Raw genomic sequence first — 14,872 nt, 5'->3', positions numbered from 1 at the left:
AATCGATCTGATCATCAAGTGTGCATCACTTCTCCTGTTGGGCCAAGACTTCCTCCTTTTTTGTTTGCATTTAACGGACACAGTCTTAGAAACATTACAGAATAAAAGCCCAGACATCTTCAGTTTTTTGTGATTAAATGCACCTTAGCAAATCTATGTCTTGTCCTGATTCACTGTTGTAAAGCATGAGCAGAGGCTAGAAGTACCATCTGGATTGTTGTGAAACGTTTAAAAGCAGTGGCCCTTCTCTGCTTTTATTCACTTCCCTCATCGTGGTTTAAGTATAAAGCACTGTGCATGAAGGTAGTTGTCAGGGTTAGCTGCAGAAGTGCGGGTGTTTTTTTAATTATTTTTTTTTGCAGCGAAGAGGTAGTTATTTTAATTTTATGGGCTCCTTTCCCCCTTTTTATGGTGATCTAATTGCATTGGTTAAAAGTAGTGAACCAGTTCTTTAGAATATGTTCTCTAGCCAAGTCTAACTTTATTTAGTTGCTGTAGATGGACAAACTTGATTGTTTGAACCAAAATGGGAACATTAAACAAACATCACAGCCCTCACTACTAATATTGTGACTGTGTAGAATCCTTCCTTCAAGAAAAAGCTTGTGACCATTTTGTATGGCTTGTCTGGAAACTTCTGTAAATCTTGTGTTTTAGTAAAATATTTTTTGTTATTCTAGAAAAAATAAAAATAAAAAGTAGTATTGGATTATGACAGAAAGCATAAAGTAAGAATCACTCAGTTCATGTTGATATAAATACAGGCTTGAAGAAAAAAGGAGGGAAGGGAGAGGGAGAGACGGCATAACTTTGTATCGTTTGTGCTCATTTGCGTTTGGCCTTATCAATTTCGATGTATACATTTTATAGGAATATATACGCTTGTCACATTTTTTTTGTATTCTCACTTTTTTTCGTCATTAGGTTTTGGAATTGAATTAAATTTTCTTTTTCTTTCTTTTTTTTTTTGGAGCATTGTGTGATTTCCTTGATAATGGAACAAGGGTGATACATTTCTGAATTCTTGAATGTCTACAAATCTTCTTCTGCCCTCACATCTGAATGGCATGTTTCTGTCCACGGCTCCGAGATCACAGCCCTTGTCTACCAGAAGTCTGCACATGAGACGTTTGCTGCTAGCCTAGATTCTCTTATTTTGCAAGTACTGTTTCCTCTGTCTAAAACCTTCTATTTTCTCCATTCTCGGGGTTCAGAAATTTCAGTGATGTATGGCCAGATAGAAGTCTGTTCTCATTAAGTTTGCCTGGGAATTGACAAGCACCTTCTGACAGAAAACATTCTCTCTCCAGCTTAGGGAGATTTTCTTCTATATTTATACAAGCATGAATTTTTCCCCATCTAGTGCTTTTTCTCCCTCAGAAACTCTATTATTCACATAATAAATCTCCAGGCAAGACCCATTCTTATCTCTTCCTTCATATTTTCTATTTCTTTGTGTTTTGCTTAGTGGGCTCAGTTCTTTTTTTCCATTTCGTCTCACAATCCCAGTTCGGCTCTCGGCAGTAACCGCTGTACTTCTCATGTCTGCTGACTTTTTAAATCCATAAATCGTATTTTGAAGTTCCGAAAGTCTTCTATTTGCTCCAGTTAAATCTCCAAAGAGTTATTTTTATGTATTTATTAAAATGTCCTCCTGTCTTGTGTGCTGATTCTACCTCAACCGAACCCCCCTGTTCTCAACCAGCCTGCTCATCCTTCCTCACTCACTGCCTGCTAATGGGCTGCGGCGGGGGGGGGTCCCTCAGCCCCCACCGAAGTGAGGCTGTGGAAAGCCATGGTTAAGTGGTGAACCAGCAGGACATTGTGGCAAATTAGTTTGATAGTGGATGGGGGAGCTCGTTGTTTTGGGAACGGGGAAGCCATGCACACTGGGCAGAAGGGTTACAGGGAAAGTCTCTTCTGGAGGTGGCTGGGGAGCAGCTCATTCCTTATGTGGCTCAGCTCAGGATCTGCAGTCTTCCCCAGGACACATGCAGCAAACACGCAGAGTGCCAGAAAGATCCACCGGAGTCTCTCGGTTGGGCTTCCTCAGACCGCCTCAGCATCTGCAGTCTGTATCCTGAAGCCTCTCTGTGGGAGACGCAAAGCTTTCTGCTTTCCACCAAGCATGTCCAAAGTCAGTCTCTGCACCTGTCCAGCGCCCGGAGAATGTAATCCTCAGACGCACTTAAGAACCCCTCAAGGGACCTATGCATGTCCAGCAGCAGAAGCAGCCTTACTTGGGAGTTAGAAATGCAGACTCTCATGCCCCCCTCAGATCTATTGAAAAGGAATGCACATAGTAACAAGATCCCTAGATCACCTGTCCATATTTTAAAGTATAAAAGAATCGTGCCCTGGGCCACTGCCCCCAGCCATGGACACCTGCTAGCACATCAGAGACATCTTGGTTGTTGGGTGGCCTTGGAAAGGAGGTCGGAGGCTGGAGGGTCCAGAAATGTACACTTAACCTGACATTTTCTCAGAATTCCATCCTTATAGGTTTTCAAGAGTGTTTTTAGATGCTTGTAACAATCTGGTTTTCAATTCATAGAATGTTGAAGTTTAGAAAGATCTGGAAGAGAATCGGTTTTCCATCATCTGATTTTATACGTGAAGTCCAAAGAGGCTCCAGAGTTTAATAAATGTCATCGAGCAAATCAGCAGCAGGGCAAGGGGAAGAATTCAGGTCTCTTCATTTCTAGACCATGGCTTTCTTTCCCCACTTCACCACCCAGATCTTCCTGGGCGGTAATTTTTATCGATGTTCTATCAGCGAATGAATATGATCTTCAAATATTACCAGGACACACCTAAACTAGAACCAAATCAAGACAACAAAAACCACCACCACCACCACCACCACTACCACCACCACCACCACCACCACCACAAAAGATAAAAAAGAAAAGGAAAGAAAGGAGGAGGAGAAAGAAAAAAAAATCCGGTAAATGAAATAACAAGCTGCACTTCCAAAAGTCTAATAAAATCAGGCAGCTCTGTCTTTCTCTTAGACACGATCTTGCAGTATCTGGTAAAAAGAAACAGAGAAAGAAAATTTCTGATACAGCAGGATCTGTATTCCATGGAATATAAGACTGCCTGTGGCCGTGTCGGAGAGCAGCCTGCTGCAGGGACGTGAACGGCCCCCAAGCACGCAGGTGCCAAGCACAGACACCGAATGCAAGCCTCTGAGAAGGGCACGTGGGAGGCGCCCCTGGGGCCAGAGCTGGGGTGCAGCCAGGGGACTTAGGAGGGGGGTGATGTGAGAGGGAGAACCAGGTAGAATAGGTGGAATTATTTGACCTGATGAATACCTGATGGAACCAACAAGGCAACTGTTATTAGGGTATAGAGGAAATTCACTAACAGATGCTTTTCTTCTTTTTTTTTTTTAGGATTTTATTTATTTCAGAGATAGAGCATGAGAGAGTATGGGGGGCGAGGAGCAGAGGGAGAGGGAGAAGCAGGCTCCCCACTGAGCAAGGAGCCCCATGAGGGGCTTGATCCCAGGACCCCAGGATCATGACCACAGCAGAAGGCAGACGCTTAGCTGACTGAGCCACCCAGACGCCCACGAATGCTTTTCTTGTTAGAAACTTAATATGTAAATAGAACATGCTGGCACGGACACTGTCCCCAAACATTCGGCTGCAGCTCTGAGGTCTTGCTATATCTGTACCTTTTGTGGTCCCTGCTGTGATGATTCCATGCTGACGTTTGCCACTATTTTTAAGATAAAGACTAATAACGCTATAAAGGAAATGCCAGTACGGGACTTACTATTTTTTCCTGCTCCATAACTTCAAGATCTTTTACTCTCTGCCTTTTAGGTTGAGTGCCCCGGGGCATACTCTTTGGAGAAACACAGCAAGAGTTAAGATGACTCATTTTTACTGGTGACAATAACATTTGAATGACTCATTAGAAATGGAAAGTGTGGTGTTTTAAATGGAAATAATCCAACAACACAGATTTGGGCAAGGAGTGAAGTCAATGCATCCATGGAATGGAGACTCCTCCAAGAAACATGGTTAAAGTCATTGGTGGAGAAGCAGGTGGCCGTTTTCAAAATGTCTCATGTCACACCAGATTATATTAGCAATCTGTTAATCAGATGGCCCAGATGGACACCTGCAAGGGAGGCTGGGAAAAGGTGATTCTCTGGTATTTATACTCCAACAGATGGGTGCTTCCAACATGGTTCAGCTTGCCATTGCTGCCAATTCAACAGCTAGGGAAATTAACACAGATCTGACTTGCTACATAAATGATCCTCTGTAGCATGTTTCTTTTTTCTTTCAAATGGCTGCTTAAATTTCACCTCTTTCATGAAATCTTTACAGACTAATATCTCTTGGCACATCATCATTCAACATTTATTCCTTTTGGCTGTTTGAGACTTACGTGGACACCCACACGGTTCTCTGCTACCCAGCTTGGCAGAGTATAAGGTATTGGTGAATCAGCTCACTGACGCAGATTCACGATGCTTAAACATATACAAATTAGCAAATCCCACAGTTAGAAGATAAAATACTTATAACACCAAATTAATAACTTTAGTATCAATCATTCGTATAAAGCTTTGTAGCAATATGCCCCATCATTTTATTATTAATCGCAATCATAATAAGAACCGCAAGGGCCGATCCGGCCACAGTTTTGGTCGGGAAAAGTCTGTGGGGGCTGCAGTGAGTAGTGGGGCCCAGGTGAGCGCCCCAGGCATTCCTACTTGACAGGCTGAGGCCAGACCAAAACATTGGTTTAACGTCTGCAAGTAGATCAATATAATAGATCATATTAGTAGAAAATAGGATAAAAACCACATGATCATCTCAGTAGACTCAAAAAAAGCACTTGACAAAATCTAACTCCTTTCATAATAAAAATACCGAACAAACCAGGAATAGAAGGAACTTTCTCAACCTGTTAAAGGGCGTCTATAAAAAAACCCATAGTGAACATCTTATATAATGGAGAAAGTCTGAATGCTTTCCCTCAAGATTGGGAATGTTGCTGGCTTAAAATTCAAAGTCCCAGGGGAGATGAATCAGCCATGTTTGGGTTACGTGCCTGCTCCCTTACCCTACTGGGGAGGGCAGAGAAAGAATCTGACCCTGGCCATTAGTGAGAGGCAGGGGCTAGGCTCCCACCAAGATGCCCCCACAGCATGGAGGAGGTAATTCCACAAAGCAATTTAGGTGCTCTTAAGAAGGTGCCCAGATCCCAAGGGGCCAAAAAAATCAACAAAGTGTTGCTGTATGGTAATATTCAGGTCTTCTCACTCCAAGTTCTTTGCCATGTCACTACATTTCAGTATATCTTTGAGAGTTCAAAAGATTTTTTGAGATCCTAATTATGAACTTCAGTGTTATTAAAGAATCTATGGCCAATGGATTTTTGAAATAAAGGTTGTTGTCCATCCTCGCCTCCAGACCATTTCTCTCCTGGCAGATTCCATGTCTGGTGACTCTACCCTTCTCCAAGGGGCCAGGGAGAGGGAATTCGGCAGTATGGATATGGTTTCTTACTTCCAGTTGCTGGACCATGGCTCCATCTGGTTAGAACTTCTAGAATGGCTATACCTGCAACCTGTTCATCACCTCATCCCTTCCCCACTGGATCTCCTCTTTACCTCTTGAAGGCTCAACCTGGGTCTAGTTTGAATCTTTGTACTCCTATGTGGATGTCCAAAGTTTTCTTCAGCTTAGCTCATCAGGCGCCTCATGCTCTAGGATCCGCCTAGACAGTCCAGCTTCCTCGCCCGTTACCACCTCATGAGAACCCTTCACTCCAGCAATCCTCCATTAATGGGAATTTCTTAGAACATGCCTCAGTGTCTTCACAGTTTCTACCCTGTCTGCCTGGAATGTTCTTTACATAGCTAACATGTCTTTCAAAAATTAGCTCAACATCATGACCTCTCTGAAGCCTGTCCTGACTGTGCATCTCCCAGGCCAACCCCTGTCTCCTCTCTGTGTCCATAACATACCTCTGTGTTCCTGTGTTACATTTATCGTACTGTTCTGTCCTGTTGCAGCCATTGGTGTGCTAGGCTGTTACCACTGCTGTAAATTGCAGGACACATATCTTCAATTATTTTGAATCTTCAGGGCTTGGTGCTCCATAAAATTCTGTAAGAGCCGGGGGGTGGGGGGACGGGTTAGCCTGGTGATGGGTATTAAGGAGCACGTTCTGCGTGGAGCACTGGGTGTTATGCACAAACAATGAATCATGGAACCCTACATCACAAATGTAGGTAATGATGATGCAATGTATGGTGATTAACATAACAATACAAACATTTAAAGAAGGAAAAAAAAATTCTGTAGGAGCCTACTGCATAGAGTGCAGAGTTTCACTTCCTGACATTTTTTTTTTCTTTAAATCAACCAGAGCGCAGAGGGAGGGCTGTTTTATTAATATTAATCAACTAAATTCATAAAGCACTTTAGTTTTTATAAAACAACCTGTATTTTCTAGATCGGATCAGAAGGCTGAGGCATTAAATTAAAAAATCGAAAATAAGAAAAAAACCTTTAACAGCAGAACAATCATTAAGAGCAGTTCAACTTGGTTCCACATTTATCGTGTATATCGTGTAGGCAGGACACTGGTTACTAAGATATCGGTTCATTTTCACTAGACATGGAACTTCAGAAAAAAAGTAAAAATATAAAGTTTCAGAATACCTGCATGATAGATCCCACTTGTGAGAGTTCAGCATTGCAGATTATATTACATAATTTTTCTGTCTTGTTTTCCTTATATGGGTTGAAATTTTGGGGCATAACCATAAATGCAAATCTCCTGCTAAGATATGTATAAAAATAGGAGAACTAATATAAGATTTTTCTAGACAGAATCTTGAACGTGCCAAAAAATTACCTAATAGAACTCTAGAGGCTCAGGCGTTGGAGTCTAGATTTTGGTTTTATATACGGTTCAAATTTAGGATGACATTCATTCAAATTTCATGACACTGATGGATTAGTCAGGGTTCTCCAAAGAAACAGAACCAATAGGATATATAAAGAGAGACATTGATATAGATATATGGATAAGAGATTTATTATGGGAATTGGCTAACACGATGATAGGGGTTTATATATACCACGATATGCCATCTGAAAGCGGGTGAATTGGGAAGCCAGGGGGACTGCTGGTGTAAGTCCTGGAGTCCAAAGGCTGGAAAACCAGGAGCCCCGATGTTGGAACACAGAAGAAGATGGATGTCCCAGGTCAAGACGAAAGAGAGAATTCACAACTTCCTCCATGTTTTTGTTCTTATCGGGGTCCTCAATGGATTGGATGATGCCAGCCCGCATTGGCGAGGGTGGATCTTCTTTACTCAGTGTACTGATTCAAATGCTAATCTCTTCCAGAAACATCCTCACAGACATGCCCCAAAAATAATGTTTTACCAGCTACCTGGGCATCACTTAGCCTCTCAAGCTGACACATAAAATTAACTATCACGACCGGTTCAGTTAAGCCCCTGTAGATGATTGCAGGATGTGTCTTGTTGGGCCACACCAAAAGCCAGTTAAGCATTTGACCACTAGGTTCTGGAGCATTGTTATAGAAGGACGCTGTCTTCAGTAGAGAACAGAACAGTTGGATCCTCTCCTTTAGAAGTTATTCACCCACACAACTATCACAGACTTTTCACTTATACCAAAAATGTGCTAGATGGTGGAGCTCAAAGATGATTAAGAAAAGGTTCTTACCAGGGCACCTGGGTGGCTCAGTTGGTTAAGCATCTGCCTTCAGCTCAGGTCATGATTCCGGGGTCCTGGGATTGAGTCCCACATCAGGTTCCCTGGTCAGAAGGGAGCCTGCTTCTCCCTCTGCCTCTGCCACTCTGCCTACTTGTGATCTCTCTCTCTGTCAAATAAATAAACAAAATCTTAAAAAAAATTATAATAAAGAGGTTAAGGTCTTTCTATCTAGAAACATATGTATCTTTGTATTAATATTAATAGGAAATATTATAATATACTATTTTAATATTAATAGAAATATATTATAATATGTAACATATTACATTTACCATATATTGTATTTAATATTAATAAAATCTGGTAAGTTTTTATAGTCCCAATCTATGTCCTGTGTCTTTTTTATTGTAAGTATTTTATAGATTTTGTTATTTTTAATTTTTTTTTTGCATTTCCATTTCCACTGCTTTTTTTGCTTTCAGAGAAGGTACTGTCATATTGTTTTCACCCATGTTAGCAAATTCTCTTACTAATTTTAGTTTGACTTAGGGTTTATTAAGTTTTCTGGATATAGCAGCATTGGTAAATAAAATATCTTTCCTTTTATAATACATTTTATTGTACTGTTATGTTTCCCTGTCTTATAGGAATGGCTGTTGAATTTCATCTAAGTTTTTGAGCATATATTTACAAATCATATGGATAATATAACATTAACCCTTCAATTTTTGAGTTAATTAATTAAAGATTTCCTAATGATAAATGAACTTTGCCTTACCAAAATAAACCATACTTATTATTCAGTACTGTTTTTTAAACTACTTGATACAATTTACTTTTATTGTGTTTAGACTTTTTGTCTCCATTTTCATATATAATATGTCTGTTATGAAGTATTAAATTATATTGATTTCATAAGATAAAGTGGAGTTATTTCCAAAATTTTCTCTGATCAGTAATGGTCTTAATAGCTTCCAAATTATCTTTCCTTTAAAAGTGAACTAGATCTCAGGCAAAAAAAAGAAAAAAACTCAACTGAGCCTAACACTTAAAAAGAAAAAAAAGCATCTTTTGAGCTATAGTTTACAATAAAATGCCCTCATTTTAAGAGGGTAGTCTAGTGAGTTTTAGCAAATGAACACACCTGTGCAAGCACCATCCCATGCACGATCATCTCTGAAAGTTTCCTTTTATAGCTTTGTAGTCCCTGTCACCCACCCCAGACAACCACTGGTCTGGATTCCATTCTATTGCTTAGTTTTGCCTGTTCTAGACTTTCATATAAATGGAATCATACAATATGTACTCTTCTGTGTATGTCCTTTTTACTTACCATGATGGTTTTGAGAATTATCCAAGTTGTTGGACCTATCAGTAGTTTGTTCTTTTTTATTGCTGAATAATATTCTATTGTATGGATATACCTCACACACTGTTGATCCACTGTCGATAAATATCTGCGTTAGTACAATTTGCGGCTCGAGTGAATAAAGTTGCTATAAAATTCACATAAAAGTCTATTTTTGAACACATGCTTTCATTTCTCTTTGTTAAACATCCGGGAGAGGGATCACTGGGTCATATATTAAGTAGATGTTTAATTTTATAAGAAACTGCCAAACTGTGTTTCTAAACTGGGTGTTGTATTTTACATCTTACCAGCGATGGATGAGAGTTCCAGATGCTCCACATCCTGATTAACATTTGGTATTATCAAGTTATTTTTTTACTTGAGCTTATCTAAGTGCTTATAAAGCTGTGTCTACCTAATTTGTATTTCTCTGACAATTACAAGTATAGAAATCTCTTTATGTATTATTGGCCACTCATATATCTACTTTTGTGAAGTGGCTGTTCCAATTTTAACCAGCTAAAAATTTTGGTCATTTAGCTTTTTTAAAAAAAATAAGCTCTGGCCAGTTTTATTAAAGAAAACTTTTGCGTGATTTACTTTTCACTGGTCTGTTCTGGCATGCTTCTAATGATATCAGAGTCACCTGGATCAATGAGAGACAGTGCTCATATCCTGTAGTATTTCCCACATGTTGGGCCCAATTCAGTATTATTGCCACTATTAGTGGTAGACACCGGTTCTAGCCAACATGGTGTAGTACTCCACCTCAGATTTCCTCAAGGCTGGACAGTTGTGGCAAGGATGACTGATTTTGCTTTGCCATGCCTGATCATTTGAGTCTGCTCGTACCCCAGCATGTACTTTCCACTTCTCATAATGAGTTGGAGCCTAGAGTTGATTGAATCCAAAGACTTTTGTTTTCTGTGCAGCCACCATCTTCCTGCCTTAGGTGTGGGACAGCCCCAACAACAGCAACTGCCAAGGTGGCTGGGAGCAAGAAAGGGGTCAGCTTAGGAACTCCATTCCTATGGAGTTATAAGAGATCTTTATATATGGTGGATATGAGAGCTTTCTGAGATGGTCTATGGATACCTGTGGGTCTACAAGGCCAAAACTATTTTCAAAATAATATTTGCCTTTTTTGTTATGTTGACATTTGCACTGATGGTAAACAAACAAACAAACAAACAAACACTAATGGTGGGTAGAACTGCTGCTTCCTTACCATGAATCAAGGCAGTGGTACCAAACTGTACTGTACTGTGGTCAGTATATTCTGCACAGCCACATCCTTGTAGTTTTAAAATATGCCTTTTTTTTTTAAAGATTTTATTTATTTATTTGACAGAGAGAGACGCAGTGAGAGAGGGAACACAAGCAGGGGGAGTGGGAGAGGGAGAAGCAGGCTTCCCGCGGAGCAGGGAGCCCAATGTGGGGCTCGATCCCAGGACCCTGGGACCATGACCTGAGCTGAAGGCAGACGCTTAATGACTGAGCCACCCAGGCACCTGTCTTTTTTTAAAACAAAACAAAACAAAACAAAACAAAAACTTGAGAATGTACTTCATGCTGTACAAATGATTGATTTTATTAAATTTTAGCCCGGTAGTACATAGCTTTTTAATGTTCTCTGTTACTAAATGGGGAGTTTGCATTAAGCCCATCGGCTGCGTACCAGAGTTGGAGGAGGAAACCACCTGTACCACCCTCTGAGTTGCAAGCATGCCGAGCCCCACTTCTCACAGAATACCATTTTTACAGGAAAGAATGACTGATAGACATCTGGTTATTCAGACTCGGGTACTTGGCAGACACGACCCTCAAAAATGAATGGTGCATATGTGTCCCTTCAAGGAAAACAACTGGCAGTATCTATTACCAATGATACAATTTGAGCTTTCGAGGAAAATTATAGTTTTTGGAAACTGGAGTCCACCATCATGCGCTTACCAGCTTTTCACCAGTCAAAACCTTTTCTGATGAGAGCAGTAGGGATGTTCACAAAGGTGACTTTTAAAATATTGTAGGATAGGGCGCCTGGGTGGCTCAGTTGGTTAAGCGACTGCCTTTGGCTCAGGTCATGGTCCTGGAGTCCCGGGATCGAGGCCCGCATCGGGCTCCCTGCTCAGCAGGGAGTCTGCTTCTCCCCTGACCCTCCCCCCTCTCATGCTCTCTATCTCTCAGTCTCTCTCTCTCAAATAAATAAGATCTTAAAAAAAATAAATAAAATATTGTAGGATAGAAGGTGTCAACATTTGGAATATCAGCGTAACTTAGCGAACCCCTATTTTCCAAGTGATCAATGCATGATGTTACAAAGTCATGCATGGGTAAAAGATCCACTCAAAGTACAAAATAGGCTGATGGGTTTTATTTTATTTTAAATATTTTATTTATTTATTTGAGAGAGAGAGAGAGAGAGAGAGTGTGTGTGTGTGTGAGCCAGGGGAGTGGCAGAGGGAGAAGGAGAAGCAGACTCCCCGCCCGGGAGGGAGCCCGACGTGGGGCTCGATCCCAGGACCCTGGGGATCATGACCCAAGCCAAAGGCACACGCTTAACTGACTGAGCCACCCAGGTGCCCCTAGGCTGATGGATTTTAATAAGAACAGTATGAAATTGATGTGGTTTCGGATCCCACACTGCAGTTAACCTTTCAGAAATGACCACTTCTTAAATTCTGGTCTTCATATCTATACTAATTTCACAGGACTGACATAACAAACTACCAGCACTGGGTGGCCTAGAAGAACAGAAATGTGTCGCCTCACAGTTCTGGAGGCCATAAGTCTGGAATCAAGGTGTCCATGTTCTCTCTGAAAGCTCTAGCAGAAAAATCCTCCTGGCCTCTTCCATCTTCCGGGAGCTTCAGATGCTCCTCGGCTTGTAGAAGCATAATTCCTATCTCTGTCCCCACCTTCATAGGACCTTCTCCTTGTGTTTCTTCACACCCTTTTCCTTCTATATATATATATATCCGCATCCATATTTCTCTTTTATAAGGACACCAGCCATATTGGATTAGGTCCCACTCTAATGCCCTCCTCTGAACTTGAGTAAATCTGCATAGACCCTTTTCCAAATAAGGTCACATTCTGAGGTACTGGGAGTTAGGACATTGACATATTTTTTGGGAGGCAGAAAAATCAAACCAGTAACAGCATCAAAGAGTAACTACGCTTAACTGGAAAGGCTGTTACTTCTTCTGTAGCCCAACACTTCTCTGTGTGAGGCCAGATTTTCTTCATATCCTGCAACCAAAACAACAATAAATCACAATTTACAGGCTCTGGGGATTAGAATGTTACCTTTTTCAGGTGGTGGTGGGACATTATTCTGATCACCCCAGGCTGACAGAGCCGATTGAAAAGGTGAAATGTGGGGACAGACCTAGGAGAGGACAACACATGTCACTAAGAATGAGTCGGAATATAAGGATTTAAAGACAAATATAAATGTTACCGAAATTCTTACTTCTATCACTCATGTCTGCGGCTTTTTTCAGCTGGTGTGGGTTATTAAGAGTCGACACTGGCTGTTCATAACAATATAGCTACCATTTGTATCCACATACCACTTCATTTAGCTGAGACTGAACCCAGGTCTCCCACACTTCAATTCCAGGTACTCACCACTAGCTTCAATTCCTCTCTGGGAGGAAAACTAGTCTATATTCTTAAAACTCTGCGTTGCTCTATTGTGTCACTCAAGACCATTCAGCATCTGAGATAATCTGTTTCTAAAGCAACAACGTTTCAGCAGAAGTCAGTATGATATACTAGGAGATTTTTGTTAAAAGTGGAGGGGTCTTTTTAAGTGGCTTATGCAATCAGAGCATACAACGAATTTAAAGAAAACTTCAGAGCATATGGCATTCTGATATCTTCAAAGTGTGGTTTGATGGGACCAGCAGTGAACATGAAGAGGAGGTATGATTTTAAAAAAAGCCGTTGGAGTACTGTGTTGCAAATAAAATCTAAGAAGGCACTTTGCAATTCAGTTTTCTGTTTCTATTTTTTTTTCCTGGTGTTTTTTGCTGCTTGAGCTCCCAAACACTATAAATGTTCCTTGCCAGTTTAACGTTCTAAAATTCTAACTCGGTCGTGTTCTCTCCGAGAATGTGACACTCACTTCTCTGGGTGTACTGGAAAGAAGGAGTGCCACAGCTTAGCTAAAGAAGAGGACGGGAGGGTGGTCTATGTCTTTGGTAACCTGTCACCAACTCTCATTTTTATCCATAATCTCATTCCCGAATGGCAGCATTTGGATAAAATGACCTTCGAATCCTTCCCGTCCTAGAAGTCTGCGACCCTCCAGGGATTTCCACCCACCAAATCCATGTCGGTGTCCCATGGTTGATGAGAGCAAGCATTCCACTCCCGCAGGGACACAGACTGGAAGAGGAATGGTGTTTTTCAGGGCTTTGGAGCTTTTCAGGGCTGACACCTCAGAGCCATCAGCACAGACCCAGGTCAGGAGGGCCTGCTTCTCCCACGGTGCGCTGGGAAGGCAGGAGGCAGAGCGGGAGTCCTGGCAGAGAAGGGTTCCTGAGACCTGGGTTCCCAGTGCTGCCCTAGTTTGGAAGCTATTAAGCCCTGGGGTTTCAGTGTGAGGTCTGAGGACCAGCAACAAAGGCATCACTTGATGACGATTTTGTTAGAGACTCTCAGGCCCCGCTCCAGACCTGTAAGATCAGAGTCTGCCTATTAAGGAGAGTGCCAGGTGATTCCTGTGCTCTTAAAAGTTTGGGAATCCTTTGGTTAAGCATGGCTGAGCGCTCCCACTTTGCCCCTCCTCGTGGCAATGGCTAGGCCCCGAGTTAGGCGAGTGTCTCCTGTCCCACCGCAGGAGGGGAGACCTGCGGAGAGGCGGGCGCCGCGCTCCCGGCAGCCTGGCTGGGGCCCGGGCAGCGCGGCCCGGGCAGCGCGGCCCCGGCAGCTGGCGGCGTCGGTTCTCCCCACGCCCCGCCCACGGCCCCAGCCAGGCCCAATGAGCGGCGCGAGCCGAGGAAAGCCCGCCCCCGGCACCGCCCGCGCTCCTCCCGCCCGCGGTCTCCTCCCGCAAGCGCCACGCCAGCCCCGAGGCGCCCAGTCCGCTCCCCGCCATGGGGCGCCGGGCGCTCCTTCTGCTCCTGCCGCGGGTGCTGGCCGCGCTGGGCGGCCTCGCGGGCTCCGGGACCGGTGAGTGGGGCCGCGGGCGGGGCGCCCTGGAAGGGACGGCAGCCCGCTTCACAGGGTGCAGGGGTGGCGGGCTGGGGGGCGCTGCAAGGGGCGGGAGGGGAGCTTGGGGCACCCTGTCTGGTGTGCGCGACGCCCCCCAGCCCCCGTTCTGCAGTGACCTTCCACAGAGGAGGGTGACGTCGGGCCTTCGGGGGGGGGGGCGCCAGATGAGTCGCGTGGTCCCCTGCTTCTCTGCCCTTGACTCCTTCCCATTCTGCCCAGTGGGTGGAAGGGTAGGTGGGCTCCGCGGACACCCTCTGTGTCTTTCCTTCATCCTTCCCCAAGCGTGTGGGAGAGAGCTCTCTGCACACCTGAGTGCAGGGCGCACCCTCTTCCTTCCCCCAACATCCTGGCCTAGTGGGATCCGCTTTCTAGCCCTGGTCTCCGAGGGGACCCGCAGCTCAGGGATCACCAGGCAGCAGATTTAGCCTGGGTGGAGGCCCGGGGCCTCGGGAAGACATAACCTCACTCCAGAAACAGCACGGGGAAATGGGGCTTGGGTCTGAGGTGCAGTTCTGTGGCACTTGATATACCACTCAGGTTCAGGCAGACCCCAGGGCAGAGGAGAGCTGAGTCC

This window comes from Eumetopias jubatus, unplaced genomic scaffold (genome assembly GCF_037043125.1).
Source record: "Eumetopias jubatus isolate StellerSeaLion01/CBP00866 unplaced genomic scaffold, mEumJub1_p1.0 scaffold_2, whole genome shotgun sequence".
In the NCBI taxonomy this organism is placed as follows: Eukaryota; Metazoa; Chordata; class Mammalia; order Carnivora; family Otariidae; genus Eumetopias; species Eumetopias jubatus.
Note: the sequence above shows the minus strand (reverse complement) of the source record.